We start from the raw sequence: 13,832 nt of genomic DNA, 5'->3' as shown, positions 1-13,832 counted from the left end.
CCTCCGCCTGGAGGGCCCTCCCCCTTCTCCACGGTTGACTGAGTGGGCACCGTCGAATGTCCTCAGACACATCACTCCTCTGCCCGGAGCCTCAAATACAGGGTGTAGGCCGGCGGATTCCTCGGGGCTTTTCTGAGGTCTCTGGTGAGACATGAGACCTCACGTGCATGGATGCAGGGGTTCTCCTGCTCCCAGAAACTGACGGAAGCGTGGCCGGCGTGTTAACGATTGTCTGCCACTGACACAACAATATGAATGAAGTGTAAGCGGTTTTCTGGGGGCTCGGCGTATTCCCAGTGAGTGTATTCCCTTTGAAAAGGCAGGACTAAGGCCGCCTCATGAAGCTGTTCTAACTGCAGTTGGGCCACCTCGTCCCCACCTGTCCCTCTGCCGGGATTCTTTCCGTGCCTGTCAAGGGCTGAACGTGTGCCTCGGGGCCCGACACGGGATGTGCACCTGCCCACACAACTCTCGGTGCTTCCCCATCTGCCCAGAGCTCCTCTGAGTGGTGCAAACAGCAGGTTCCGTGGGGGCTCACCCCCACTTTCTGCACTCGGGCAGGCACCAGATTCCAAACCCCACCTCTGCCGAAGTCTGCAAAGTGGAGGTCGCCACACCCCCCTCCAGGGAGCGGCAGGTGGACGCCGGTGCAGCGCGTGGCCTGGGGTGGGGGCACGTGCCGTGGGGCCGTTCCCCCGAGCGCGAGTAATCCTCACTCTGGAGACCAGAGTGAAACAGATCGGCAGTCTGCGTGTTGAAGCCAAAAGCCTGTTGTCTGGAGAATTCCGCTTTGGAAGACAAGCTCAGGCTTTGGGTCAGAACCGTATGCGTCCGGAGTGTCACGGTTGGGCATCCGGGCATATCTCCGAGGCTTGGTGAGCACCCCCGCCTTTGAACCTTCCACGTGGACCGGCCCAGGTCAGGCTTCTGGGGATCTCTCGCACAGCTGGGCTGCATGTCGCGTTCTGGTAGCATCGTTTCCACAGAGCAGCCTGTCTGGCTATGAATAGACGTTTTTTTTCTCTCTTTCTTGGACGCCTGAATGGCAGTCTCCCTCCTGCAGTCCCAGAGGCGGGCCTGGGTTAAAGCTCCAAAACGGACATCAGAGTGGGGCCATCCGTTTCTGCTCCAACCCGTGGCTCCCAGCAAGGCTCAGAGAGCGGGCCAGTGGCTGCCGTAAGCCGGGCGTCTCCCGAGGGTCCCCCGGGCTGTGGCGCTAACGGCTGCCGAGCAGACCAAAGCAGTCAGTTCACGGGAAAGGCAGCAGCGTGGGGGAGCAGCCAGAGTTGAGGAGGATGGTCTGTGTCTCCAGAAACAGGCCTGCGGGCAGCCATGCCACAGCTGCCGAGACCCCGAGACAGGAAGGCCGCCTGGGACGAGGGACCAGCCGGCCGCAGGCTGGAGGGCCGTGTGGCCTGGCGTTGGGAGCATGGGTCTGAACCACACTACCTGGCTTCAAATCCCAGTTCTTCCTCCTATGCTGGACAGCGTGCCTGGCCTTTTTATGCCTCAGTTTTCCCCTTCTGTAAAATGGAGTTAATGTACTCTGGGGGGCGGGCAGGGGGGCGTAGGTTAATAGCACTTAAGTGCATTAGAACAAGAGTTGAGGGGCAGTAAATAAAAAAGGATAAGTCGAGGCCCAGAAAGTGCAAAGGACGGGTCTGTGGTCACCCAGAAAGTCACTGGGGGCAGCCAGGCTCACACTCATGACTCCCAGTCTCGTGGGCATTTCCCTCCTCCCCCTTCCCCCTCAGTCAGACGTTTCCAGCTCTGCCTTTTGCAAAGGAAAGCTCGTGACCCTTCAGCCGGCAAGAATTCAGACTGCCCAGAACTTCGGAAACCTCTCTGGGCTGGCCAGGGGCCTTGTTGCAGTTCTATTCAGCTGCTAGTTCTTTTTTTTTTCTCCTCCTTTTTTTTCCTTCTTTTAAAGCTTCTAGAGGGTGTCTCCTTTCCTATCTCCCAAAATAGAAAAATCAGCCTTTGACACACGTAGGTCCTGCTGTGTGTCCCCGAGCCACCCTCCTCCCGTTCTGGGCCTCCTGTTCCCCATCTGTGAAGTGAAAAGGTGCCCCCCCCCCCCCCGACAGATGGATGGCCGCCACCTGCCAGCCTGTAACTGCATTGAGGACAAGCAGACTGAGGTGCCACCCGGACGCGGGTGAGTGCTGACTCAACGAAAGCGGGTGACGCATCCTTCTAGGAAGTGAGGTGAAACCCACCAGAAATGCCGCCCGCTTCCGCCTGCCTCCCCGTTTCAAAGGTGGTTTGAGTCATCAGCGTTGTCTGCACCCTTCTCGCTCTCCTGTTTCAGCTGAACCCTCCTTAGCTGCTCTGTGCTGAGGCTAAGGTGGCCAGATGTGTCCCGTCTGCAGGCCTCCTGGGCGTCAGAACGGAGGGGCTTGGTGGTTCCCTGCTCTCTGCTGGGCACCCAGCCACCAGCTCTGGAGGCTGCCAGCCTCATTATGAATCTCGGCTCTCAGCTGTTGATACCACCCCTCTGAGCCTCAGTCCCCTCATCTGTGAAATGGGTGGATGAGCCCTGCCAGCTCAGAATAGGTGGGTGCGTAGGGGTCCTGGCTCAGCTCATTCCCCTCTCCTGCCTGCCCAAGAGGCTGGGCCTGGGAATTCAGAGATGGATGCTATGGTGGGCCTGCTACCCCCTTGCATGTGCCTTGGGCAAGTCATACCCACCCTGAACCCCATTTCCTCGTCTCAACCATGGGCTGCTCTGCCCACCTTTCAAAATTGTCATGAGGCTTCATAAGTGATGTGGGTAAAAATCCCTCTGCAGGTGATCAAGAACTAAGAACTGTTCGGATGTGAAGAATCTGATATCTGTCTTCCCCTGAGGCATCTCTGTGACTCAGACAGGCTCTGGTGCAGAGTGGGTGCTCACTGGGTGTTGAATGAATGAATGAAAATAGTTATCATTTATTAAGCACCTGCTACATACCAGGCATCACCCAGGGAACTTTCCATAAGATCCTATAATCTCACCACAACCCCAGCAGTTCAGGTATGCCCCCATTTCACAGATAAGAAAGCTGAGGCTCAACAAGGACAGTAACATCCCTAAGGCCACACAGCAAGCGGTTGAGGAGGTCAGGTTTCACTTCTGACTCTTGAGTCCATGTGTCCTTCCAGGTGCTCAGATGGTCCCCTGGGTCACTTCTCCCCAGGGTGTGCTGGTAAGTTCCTGGGCAGAGGGGCAGGGTGGGGGGAGATATTTGTACAAAGCTCTAATTGGTAGCATTTGCCAATTTCCATGGTGCACATATTCCCACTGGGCCTGATTTCCAGCAACCAGCCCTCTCCCACCAGCGCTCCAGGCACTCCCTGGGGTCTCGGAACCACACAAAGACTTGGGAGGGATGGATGGGACCCGAAGACGGTCTGTGGGCCCCGCTGTGTGCGATATTCCTGCCAGGCCCGGAGCAGAGCCCTGTAAACGCTGGGATATAATGGACAATAAAAGTCGCCGGAAAATAGTGGGTCTCCTAGGACCGCTGTCATCCCTGCCACACGCTGCCTGCCGGAAACACGGGCCCTGTGATCATGAGGCACCATCGTCATGTAAATATATAGGGTCTCTCGCCAGCCGCGGGCCAAGATTTATTTTATTGAGACAGTGGGAGGAGGGGAAGACGGCTCAGGTTCACCGTCCTGGTAGCTTTGTGAAATGCTCCGCCATCACTTCCCAGCTTCTGGGAGGACGCAGCAGGCGCCAGTGTGGCCTCCCCCAGCCTCCTCCTAAAGGGTGTTCCTCAGAGGGCCAGACACTGCCTGCCTCGTGCATAGACCCAAGGGCCTGGATGGCCATGAGACTGGGGTCCCCTAGAGGATGAGGACCAGACTTACTGTGACAAATGATTTGCTGAGCAGGTTATCAGATATGTGTGTCGCAAGGATATTGATGTTGAATGAGCACTGGTTTCTTTATAATGATAACTAGAGGCCCTGTGCACGAGTTCGTGCATGGGTGGGGTCCCTTGGGGTGGCCTGCGGGGATCGGGCCCCAGCTCGTGTCCCCAGCCTCACAGCCCTGCAGCCCCGCCTGGCACCCCATTGTGGCCTGGCACCACCCCCTCACCTGCTCCACCGTCCTGTCTCTGTGGGGCAATGGATTGGGGGGGCATGGGAGCTGGGGGGACAGGGGCGGGGTAGGGGAGGCACAGCCCGCCCACCCCTGCTGCTGGTCACCATCTGCAGGGTGCTCGGCGGGGCAATTGGGCCCCCGCTCGCACCTGCCTTTGCCTGGCGCCGCCCGCTCACCTGCTCCACCATCCCGTGGAGGTCCCGCTCTTGTCAGGGCCCATCAGGGCCGGCAGCACCCCCACTGCCACCTGCTGCCAGCGCTGCGTCACCGACACCCGCCTGTTCTGCGACACCCCCTGGTGGTCAGTGCACGTCATAGCAAGTGGTCAAACTCCCGAGGGGACAATTTGCATATTAGGCTTTTATTAGATAGGATAGGATGGTAATCATAATAGTAGCAGCAGCCATATTTATTGAGTTCTTGTGTATACCTGGGCCCTGATGGTCCTGGGCTGGCGTTTTGTCTGCATGTTCTTAGTCCTCATAACAACCCCATGAGGTGGGTCCTTCATGCCCCCCCCCCCACCCCCCATTTACAGAGCTGGAAACTGCAAAGAGGTGACCACGGGCCTGGCCAGAGCTCTCATGGCTGGACAGAGGCAGCATAGGATTTGAACTTGGGGCTCCTAGAATCCAGAGCCTGTGCTGGGCTGCCTCTCTGTCTCCTCATTACCTGGCCCTCTGGCCCCAGATCAAATGCCACCTCCTCCCTGCAGCCCCCCTTGATTGACCCACGTTGGAATCAATGGCCCCTCCTTTGATTCTGCAACATAGTTAAGCACTTGATCTGGTCCTCACCACGAACACCCATTTGGTCCCTTACTGAGGGCGGGAGCCCATGTAGAGGGCTTCCAGGCGAGCTAGGACTCAGGCCTGCATTTCATCCAGGCTCTGCCTCTCTGCAGCTGTCACATGACCCAAGAGCAGCCGTGGGCAAACTACGGCCCGCGAGCTGGATCTGGCCCATTTGAAATGAATAAAACTAAAAAAAAAACAAGACCGTACCCTTTTATGCAATGATGTTTACTTTGAATTTATATTAGTTCACACAAACACTTCACCCATGCTTTTGTTCCGGCCCTCCGGTCCAGTTCAAGAACCCATTGTGGCCCTCAAGTCAAAAAGTTTGCCCACCCCTGCCCTAGAGCCTCAGTTTCCAGATTTGTCAGGATCCCAGAGCCCAGTTTCACGGCCACCAGTGAGTCGCATGTCCTCCCATCAGCAGCACAAAAATCGTCAGCACAGGAAGGGCCCTTCTGCACCGCGGAGCCTGACCCACCCATGTTGTAGGTGGGGAAACTGAGGCCCAGGGATAGCCCGTGACTTTGCCAAGACCATGCAGCTCTATGGGAGTCCCAGACCCCGTGAAGTCCCGGCCATCGTGCCACACGCGCTGTGGCCTAGAGCAGAAATCAGTAACTCCTCATGGGGTGGTAGAGCTGGACAGAGGGGACACCGTGCCCGCAGCCTGAGCCTCGCTCAGCCACGTGGCGGGGGGGGGGGGGGGGGGCTCACAGTGACTCTGGAGCCCTGGGTGTCCGGCCACCTGTGGAGGGGACTAGGTGCCATCTGTGCCCCTCAGCACAGCTCCGCCCTGTCTTCTGTGTCCCAGGTCGACAGGCAGAGAGTGACTGACATCACATGTGTGTGCACGTGAGGGCACAGAGGCTGGCCAGAGCCACGTCAGACTTCTGGAAGGTTCTGGCTGCCTCCGGCCCAGGAGGAAGAGGAAGGCTCCATGGAGCTGGTTCACGTGGTTGTGAACCTGTACTTTCCCTGGGCGCTGGGCGCTGGGCCCTGTCCTGGGCCGAGCACATGTGCCCTCAGAGGCGCATCTCTGCCGTGGAGGGCTTTCCTCTCCAGCAGACAGGAGGCTGGAAGCAAAAGAAAAGCAGCTTAGGCAGAAAGTGCCCGTCTGGAGTCTCTTCTGTGAGTCAAGGCTGGTGCTGCCCACGTAGCTGGGTCGTGGAGGACAGTCCCTGAGGAGTGCCACCCTCACACCGCCTCAGTGGGGGTCCCCCTGCAAGTCCCTGGATGGATGGCCTGGGCCTAGCCTGGGCCACCCAGGGGGCTGGAAGGGAAGGTGCGCTGGCAGGTGGCCAAGCCCTGGTGCCAGCTCGGTATGTCCTCTGGGGCCTCAGCTGCCATATGCCCGTGCCAGTCCCAGCGGTTGAGCTACAGAGCGGGTGGCTGCGCAGGGTGTTGGCGGCTCCTGTTCGGGAGGAGGAGGCCGGGCTGGGCTGGCCTGGGGCTTGCCCTGACCTCCTACCCCATTCCTGCAGGGGCACCAGCCTCCACGCCTTTGATGTTTGACCCCACCGTGTCCTCCACCAGAATCCCCTTCCCCTCTGGTTCGAACCCTGCCCATCCCTCTCAGCCATCTCAAACTCCCCCTGTTGCGAGACGCTGTCCGTGACCTTGCCTGGCCGGACCCGCACACCCCTCTGTCGTCTTCCTGGAGGCATCTTCAGGCTCTGTTCTGGCTCGTGGATGTCTGTCCCTGTGTCCCACGGTTCTCTCCCGCGGACACTGTGAGAGCAAGAGCCCCACCTGTGTCGTCTAGGAGTCAGCACGGGCCCTGCGCCCATTAATTGGGCGTCTGTTGTATGCCAGCCCGGAAGCACTTTGGTTCACATAATGCCAGGAACCTTCCAGCCGCCGGGGGCGATGCATGCTACTCTTGTCCCCGTTTTACCCTTGGGGACACGGGACACACGGCTGGGACGGGGCAGATCCAGGACTTGAACCCAGGGCCGCTGCCTATCAAGGCATTCGTCTCTCCAGCAACAAATGATTTTGGCTCAGTTCACAAAAGAGAGAAGAGGTTAAGCTTTTAAAGGGACAGCAGGAACGTTCATGCTTCTGAGCATGTGCTGGGCCCCAGTGCAGGGGGCGGGGGGTGGGGTCCTTCCCAGGGACAAGAGAAGGACCCCTCGTTGCTCCCAAGCCCGGGTTGGATTAGTCCTGGGCTGCTGCCTGTGTTCCAAGTTCCAGTTGGGGGCAAAGGGTTGATAGAGCCTGGAGGGCTGAGCCCTTCCCCGCAGTGTGGGTGTGGAGTGGGTTGAGGAGGTTGGGTCCTGGCCCGGTGCTGCCGCTGCTGTGCTTGTGGCCCTGGCAAGTCTCTTGCTTCCTGCCTCAGTTTCCCGGGTGGGTAAAATGGGGGAGTAGGACTGACCGGTCCCAGAGTGGACCCTGGTTGCATTCCAAGCCCACTGGCTGAGGCACACATGTGCACTCTCTCCGGACTGTCCGTTGTCTGCTGCCACAGCCCAGTCCCTGGTGAGCATCGGCCTCCCTGGCGACCATGACAATTTCCATTTGCCACAGAGGTGGTAGCCGGAGCTATTTTTGGAACAGCGTGTGGTGGGGGTTTCCTTTCGGCAGTGGCTGGGCATGGAGTCTCGGGCAGGGGAAGTCCCATGCAGACAGGGCCAGCCCCTCTTCCTTCACCCGCCCAGGCACCCAGAGGCCACCCTCCACCCAGGCCGAGCAGACCTTCCCCGAGCTTCTCAGGAGCCACTGTGCAAGGTACCTGCCTCTGCCCTGCCTCCTGCGGGGGGAGCCCCTCACCCTTTCCTGCCACCTTGGGCAGCTGTGACAGAGTCAGGCCCGGGGACCCTGGGAGCCTGGGCTGACAGAGCACCGACCGCGGCTACCACTGGGCCAGTGCCATCAGCCGACTTGACCTTTGCCACCAGGCAGGGGGCGGGGAGGGGGCCACCCTGAGTGAGCCTCGGCTTTGGCAGAGCTCCTGAGGTTGCAGGGGAAGCAGAGAGCAGTGCTGCCTCGGGGTGGGTGTTGGCTGCCGGAGCCCCTTCCTGATGGCGGAGTGGTGAGTTCTCCACAGAACGTTCTCCCACCAGGTACAGCTGTTCCCTCAAACCTGAAAACGGGGCAGGAGAGAAAATTGGGGGAGGCCAGGGGCTCAAGAACGTGTCCTGGGGAGAGGCGACTGGGTGGGATTACGGGTGCTATCCTGGGGCCCAGGGCAAGCTCTTTACAAACACTGCAGCCCTCCAGCCCCCCGGGGGCTGCCTCCCTGGCTTCTTCCTCCTGACTTCTGATGTTGCTGTACCTGGGCAGCAGCCAGGGACCTGGCCCTCACTCTGTAGCCTGCTGGGCCATAGGGTGAGTGTTTAGGTCTCTGCACTCCAGGAAAACATGCAAGCAGCCAGTGACAGCACAGGCACCAGGGATGTAGAGCCAGGCGTAACTGGGGGAGTCCGGGAAGGCTGCCTGGAGGAAGTGCCCAGGTTGGGCTGTGGAGGAGGAGCCAGGTTTGCCTGGAGACAATTCATTTCAGACAGGGAGAAGCAGAGCCTGCCAAGGCCTTGAGGAAAGACCAAGTTCATTTCCCTGGAGGGCAGGGCTCCTTGGGCTGGTGAGCCTGTCTGAGGGGTCCAGTGCTCCTAGCAGAGTGAGATCCCCCAGTTCTGGAAGGATCACCCCGCACAAATGAGACTGAAAGTCAGACTTTGTAAACGTCGGATCTGGGTGCAAACGGTATGCCTTTTACTAGCTGCACGAGTTTGGCAAGTCACCTGACTTCTGTGCACCTCAGTGTCCTCATGTGTGAAATGGGGTGTCGCAGAGGAACGTGCTGAGGTGCTGCATGTAACTCGCTGGCACAGAGACATGCTCAGCAGGTCTTCCTCCTCGAAGGGGTGGGGTGGGAGCCAGGGGAAATGCAGGAAGGCAGGCCCCGACCAGCTGGGCAGAGCTTGCAGTGCCTTCTCAGTCGTGTGGGACACCCCTGGGGAGCTCGGGGTGGGGATCGGCTGGTTGGGATTTGTGTGCTGGAGAGGGGCTCTTTCCCACGGTGGCCTGGAAGTAGTTGGGTCACTGGACCCGCTGAGAAGGGGCCAGGCCAGCACAGGGCAGGGGCTCTGGGTGAGTGCAGATTCATTTGGGGAAAGAATCGGCAGAACTGGATGGAGTCCAGCTGAGGACCGAGGGAGGGCGAGGTGTGGGGTGGGGTGAGTCTGGGTTCCTGCCAAATCCCGGAGCAGACAGGTGACCCGTTGCTAAGATGGGGACTTGGGAAGGTCAGGCAAAAACTCCAGTTTGGGCCAGTGAGTCTTCGGTGCCGTGGCTTTTGTGGTTGGGGTCTGGAGCTCTGGAGAGAGAAGGAGGGGGGTGGGTAATGGGTGAGGAGAGGCGAGCTGGTGGTGCTGGGGGAGTGAGCTGAGCGGGAAGAAAGGCCCATCGTCTGGGTGGGCATCGCCCCTCAGCTGTGGCCTCCAGGTCCTGCAGGCCCACGTGGGAGGCCCGCTGCCCCAGGAGGGGTTAGGGACCTCTCTGCAGGGCTGCTTGTGGCCCCCTGTCTAAGAGAAGCCAGGCTCCTGCTGGTTATGGGGCCCAGGAATCTGAGCAGCAAGTGTGGCTTTGGTGGAGGCGGGGCTGAGGGGCCACAGGACCACTCAGGAAACCAGACACCAGCTGTGGCTGCTCCCCTACAGCTCCCAGGCCCCTGTGACTCTGGGCTGAGAACTGGCTGCTTCCTGTCAAGTGATGAATGGGTAACGGCTGCTTATCCCAAGACCAGAAGAGAAGGGAGGCTGGGGCGGGGACGGGGGCGGCCGGAGTCACAGCTCATCCATTCACTCTTGCTGTCTTCCAAGGCAGTGTGGACTGGGGGCATCAGACAGACTTGGCTTCAAGTGTTACTTCCCCCTGTTGCCTGCTGTGTGGCCATGGGCCCCTCCGTTACCTGGTCTGAACCTTCCCTTCTGCCTCGCATAAGGTAGATAACAGCCACCTGGGACTCCCTGGAGCCTCTGTTTTCCCATCTGCAAAATGGGGGTGATGGCTTCTTGAAAGATAACAAGTCACTGAGCTCAGGGGGGCTGCTTGGTAAGGATGTTGGCTGACGCTGAAGCTGGTCCGGCCTTGACACCGCCAGAGGCCCGGCTGGAGCTGCTGTCTCCTCACTGGGCCTTAGATCGCCACTGCGGAGGGGTGCGTTGGGCAGGGCAGGCCTGTGGCACGGCCCTCTCCCAGCTGGCCAAGGCCCCGGGCAGTGGGCACCCATCCCTGGCACTGGCCGCCAGGAGCCTGCTGGGCAAGTGGAAACAGCCGCAGGGGCCTGCATGGTGTTGGGTCCCTCGTTTGGGGGAAAGAAAACTGGGTGTGTGTCGGTGAGGGTGTGAAGTCAGGAGGGGGTTTCCTGCTTTGGGAAATGAGCCCGTGATGCTGCTCATGAGCCGGAAGGGCTGAGAAGGGGCCTCCCTCTGAGAAACCGGCACAGGGTCCGATGGCAGCTGCGGCCGAGCCTCCAAGGACGTCTGGGTGGCTCTCCCGAGGGCTTGGCAGAACCTGTCCGCCTTCGCCACCTTCACCCGCAAACAAGGGCAGTGGCGCCCCTGCCTCAGTGGACGCACTGCGCACTGGCTGGGCTCAGCCTCGTGGTCGCCGATGACCCTGACCGCCTGCACACACACGTGCAGGAAAGGGCAGGGACGCGCCGTTTCCACTCAGGGCTTGGGAGCAGTGACAAACGCTTGCGCCCACATGGTATAAGAATGCACTTCCAGAAGCCCCACGACACCCACCCCCCTCATGCACGTACCCCCACCCGCCCCAGGCCCGGTCCTTGGCCTGAGCCTCCTGGTGTCTTGGGTCATCTGGCCCTGGGAGGGTAAGGGCCCCGGGGAGCCGCCAGCCTCCACGAGGTGTGGCATTTGGCGGGCACAGAGGAGGGACAGGCTCTCCCTAGCTGAAGTTTCCAGAAATTGGGAGGCAAAGGCCAGACAGCAGTCTTCGTCAGAAAGGCCACTTGGGTAACCTCAGAGGCCTGCCCAGCGGGAGCTGATCCCTGCTAGGATTAAGCCCAAGTCCCCGCGTCCCCCGGGGTCACTCCCTGCAGTAGGAAGAGCTTGTCAAAGGCCAGGGGGAGGAGCCGGGCAGTGGGCGTGGCAGAGGTGGCCGCAGTTCCGTAGGTGATGCTGGTGTTTGCTCCGGAGTCATCTCACAGAGGCCACGCCGTGCGGGAGGCAGAGCCCGACCTGGGGTCCCCCAGCCCTGCTCTGTCCCTCCCAGCTGTGTGACCCGGGGCAAGACCACGCCCGTCTCTGAGCCCCAGCTCCCATCTGGCACGTGGAGGCGACCACTCCCCGTTGCCCCATGGTCAGCACTGGCGGCAGTGGAGCAGCTAAAGCCTCGGGGCCGGTGCGTGTGCCAGGCTCTGTTCTCAGGCGTTCATGTCTGTTAACATGTTTAATCCTCTCAGTTGCCCTCAGAGATGGGATTTACTATTGCCCCCATTTTCCAGATGAGGAAACAGTACTTAAAGGTTGCCCATCCCAAATAACCCCTGGGCTCCTCCTGATTCAGTCCCTGGGAGTCTGGTAGACATGGCGTGCGTGCACACACACACACACACACACACACACACACACACGCATCCCGAGCCCAGGCCGGGGAGCCACACTGCGCCCACAGCGCCTTGGAGATGCAGGACCCTCACTCCCGGCAAAGAAAGGCCCTCTCTGAGGGCACTCGGTGTGGCCTGCGGCTCTGGGCCTCACATTCCACGGATTTTTGGCCCCTGACTTGGGCTTGGCAGCCGGTTCCTCATTGTTCAGCAGCTTGGCAGGCGCCCGGCAGCGGCAGCTCCCTGCGTTACCCGGAGGCGCCGGCCTGCGCTGTGGTTCCTTGCCTGGCTCTCCATGTCCTCCCTCCCAGTCCCTTTGTCTTGATCTTTCTGCGTCTGAGCCCCCTAAGAAGCAGTTTCTGGCAGGAAATTTCTGGGATAAAAGGGTCGGGTTTCTGTTGAAGTGTAGACAAAAAAGAACAAAAATTCTCTGAAATTTTCTGGAGACTCTGGGACCGAGGGAGGGGGCGGGGGCTTGGGAGTCAGCGAGGCCTGGGTTCACCTGCCCCTCTGTAGCTCACTCAAGACACGACCTTGAGCCTCCCCTCTGAGCCTGAGCCTGATTCCTCGTGGTGAGATGGGTCTGCCAGCAGCCCCAGGGAAAGACCTGGCCCCTGGGAGCTCAGAGCCTCATTGCCTTGCCCTCCCTCCCCGCCTGTGCCCCTTTGTCGTGGCCCCTCTCTGGCACTGGGGGGACTGTGGCTTGCAGGGTCCTCCTTGGCTGCTGCTTTTCTGGAACAAAGGCCCCTCCCCCTCGCTGGGGAACGTGGTGCAGCACCTTCCATCCTAGACAGAAAGGCTCTCAGGAACAGTCATTCACCACAGCCCAGGGCCTGGCAGGAGAGGTGCGTGGACAGCAGTGCTGTAGCAGCTGGTGCCGTCCCAGAGGGCAAGGACCATGGCCCTCGTGGGGGGGGGGGGGGGTGGCCCTCGTGGCCCACTCAGCACAGATCTCATTCTCGTTCAGCGGGGAGCCCCTGGACGGGAAGAGCATGCTGGGACGGGGTGTGAGGAGCGCAACATGGAGGTTTGGCGCAAAGATGCTTTTGTGGGTTTGAGCCCTGGCTCCTCGGCCTGTGATCCATGTGATCTGGGCACATCTCGTAGCCTCCTTGTGCTTCGGTTTTCTCATCTGTAAAATGGAACCATAAGAGACCCTATTCGGTGGAATTGTTCAAATGAGATGGGCTGACAGCTGAAGTGTAGGGAGCAGGGCCGGCATAGCGAGTGCACACGGCTGTTGGCTGATCATGACTATTTCTGATGGGGCCTGGGGGGTGGGGGGGCCCTCACGTTGCTCCTCTGAGCTCAGCTGTGGGGGTGCCAGGTGGAGATGTGGGGAGTGACCTTCGCAAATACCTCCTAGGTTTCTGACCCATGTGACTTGCCCAAGGTCCCCGCTGGGGAGCGACAGGGTCACGACACAAACCCAGGCTGGCCGGCCACAGAGGCTGTGTGAGGTGGGAAGAGGGAAAGGGAAGCCAGGGCGGGTGCACGTGAGGTCTGTGAGCAGGTGAGCAGGTGAGCGAGGCACCGCGGGCCCTGCCAGTGCTTCTGCGATAAAGACAGAACCTTCCTGCTGAAGACAGCTCTCCCACCTTTCCCAGAGGCCCCCCTAAGGGCAGAGGACGGTGAACATGTCACCCCGAGGGGTCTGGGGGTGCAGCCCCAAGCAGCTGCAGAGCCTGCAGGAGCCTCGGTTTTATCTTAAAATTCATGCGCATTTTACATTCCGTTCCCTCTGTATCCGGTTTATTGTCGCACACACGTCCCCCTGAGAAACAGCGCTGCCACGGGAAGCTGCTCGTGTTTATCTGTTTATCCTGAGGCCTTTCGTACCCAAGTTCTCACCGTGTCACCTGGGGGGAGCGCTCCATGCGGAGGCGGAGGCGGGCACAGATGGTGGGCAGATGCTGAGGGGACTGCGGTCCCATCTGCATTTCAGGAAGCGGCCTCAGCGGCCCAGGCAGAGGAGGAGGGCGTGGTGGGGAGGGCCCCAGGCCCTGGAGGCCCGCGATCAGGCAGTCAGGGGTGTGCGTGCGGGGACAGAGGCCTCCGAAGAACAGGCATAGCGTCGCTGTGCCCTCACCGTGACACTGATTTGAGATAAGAAAAAGGAGACAGCAAGAGCTCTACGTACATTAGGATGAACCACATACAACGCTGTGTGTGGAAGTCAAAACTGGTTGAGTTTGGGCAACGTCACAGACAGGAGCCCGCAGGGGCCGGGCCGGGCTGGGCTGGGCAGGAGGCTCCTCGGGCGGCGCCCTGCCAGCCAGGGTGGTGTGGACCTGCAGTCCCTGTCACACCGCCTGCTCCATGTGGCCTCGCTCCCTGCCATCTCCTGTGCGGGCTGGAGAGCAGC

At 60.2% G+C, this 13,832-nt stretch overlaps 1 protein-coding gene across 3 annotated transcripts in view; it reads left to right on the top strand.

Annotated features, from left to right (window-relative positions):
* Nucleotides 1-13,832, top strand: part of NEK6 (NIMA related kinase 6) — a 67,732-nt gene that overhangs the window by 21,482 nt on the left and 32,418 nt on the right. Inside the window, exon 1 of one of the 3 annotated variants that reach the window (XM_036329697.1) lies at nt 7,602-7,623. The exons of 1 other annotated variant lie outside the window; for it this stretch is intronic. The gene's annotated coding sequence lies outside the window, so the exon portion shown is untranslated. Of the gene's footprint in view, nt 1-7,601; nt 7,624-7,846; nt 7,959-13,832 lie in introns of those variants that run through there. One more of the 3 variants, XM_036329699.1, reaches the window with a different exon arrangement.

This window comes from Myotis myotis, unplaced genomic scaffold (genome assembly GCF_014108235.1).
Source record: "Myotis myotis isolate mMyoMyo1 unplaced genomic scaffold, mMyoMyo1.p scaffold_m19_p_12, whole genome shotgun sequence".
NCBI lineage: Eukaryota > Metazoa > Chordata > Mammalia > Chiroptera > Vespertilionidae > Myotis > Myotis myotis.
Note: the sequence above shows the minus strand (reverse complement) of the source record. Positions and strands in the feature narration are given on the sequence as shown.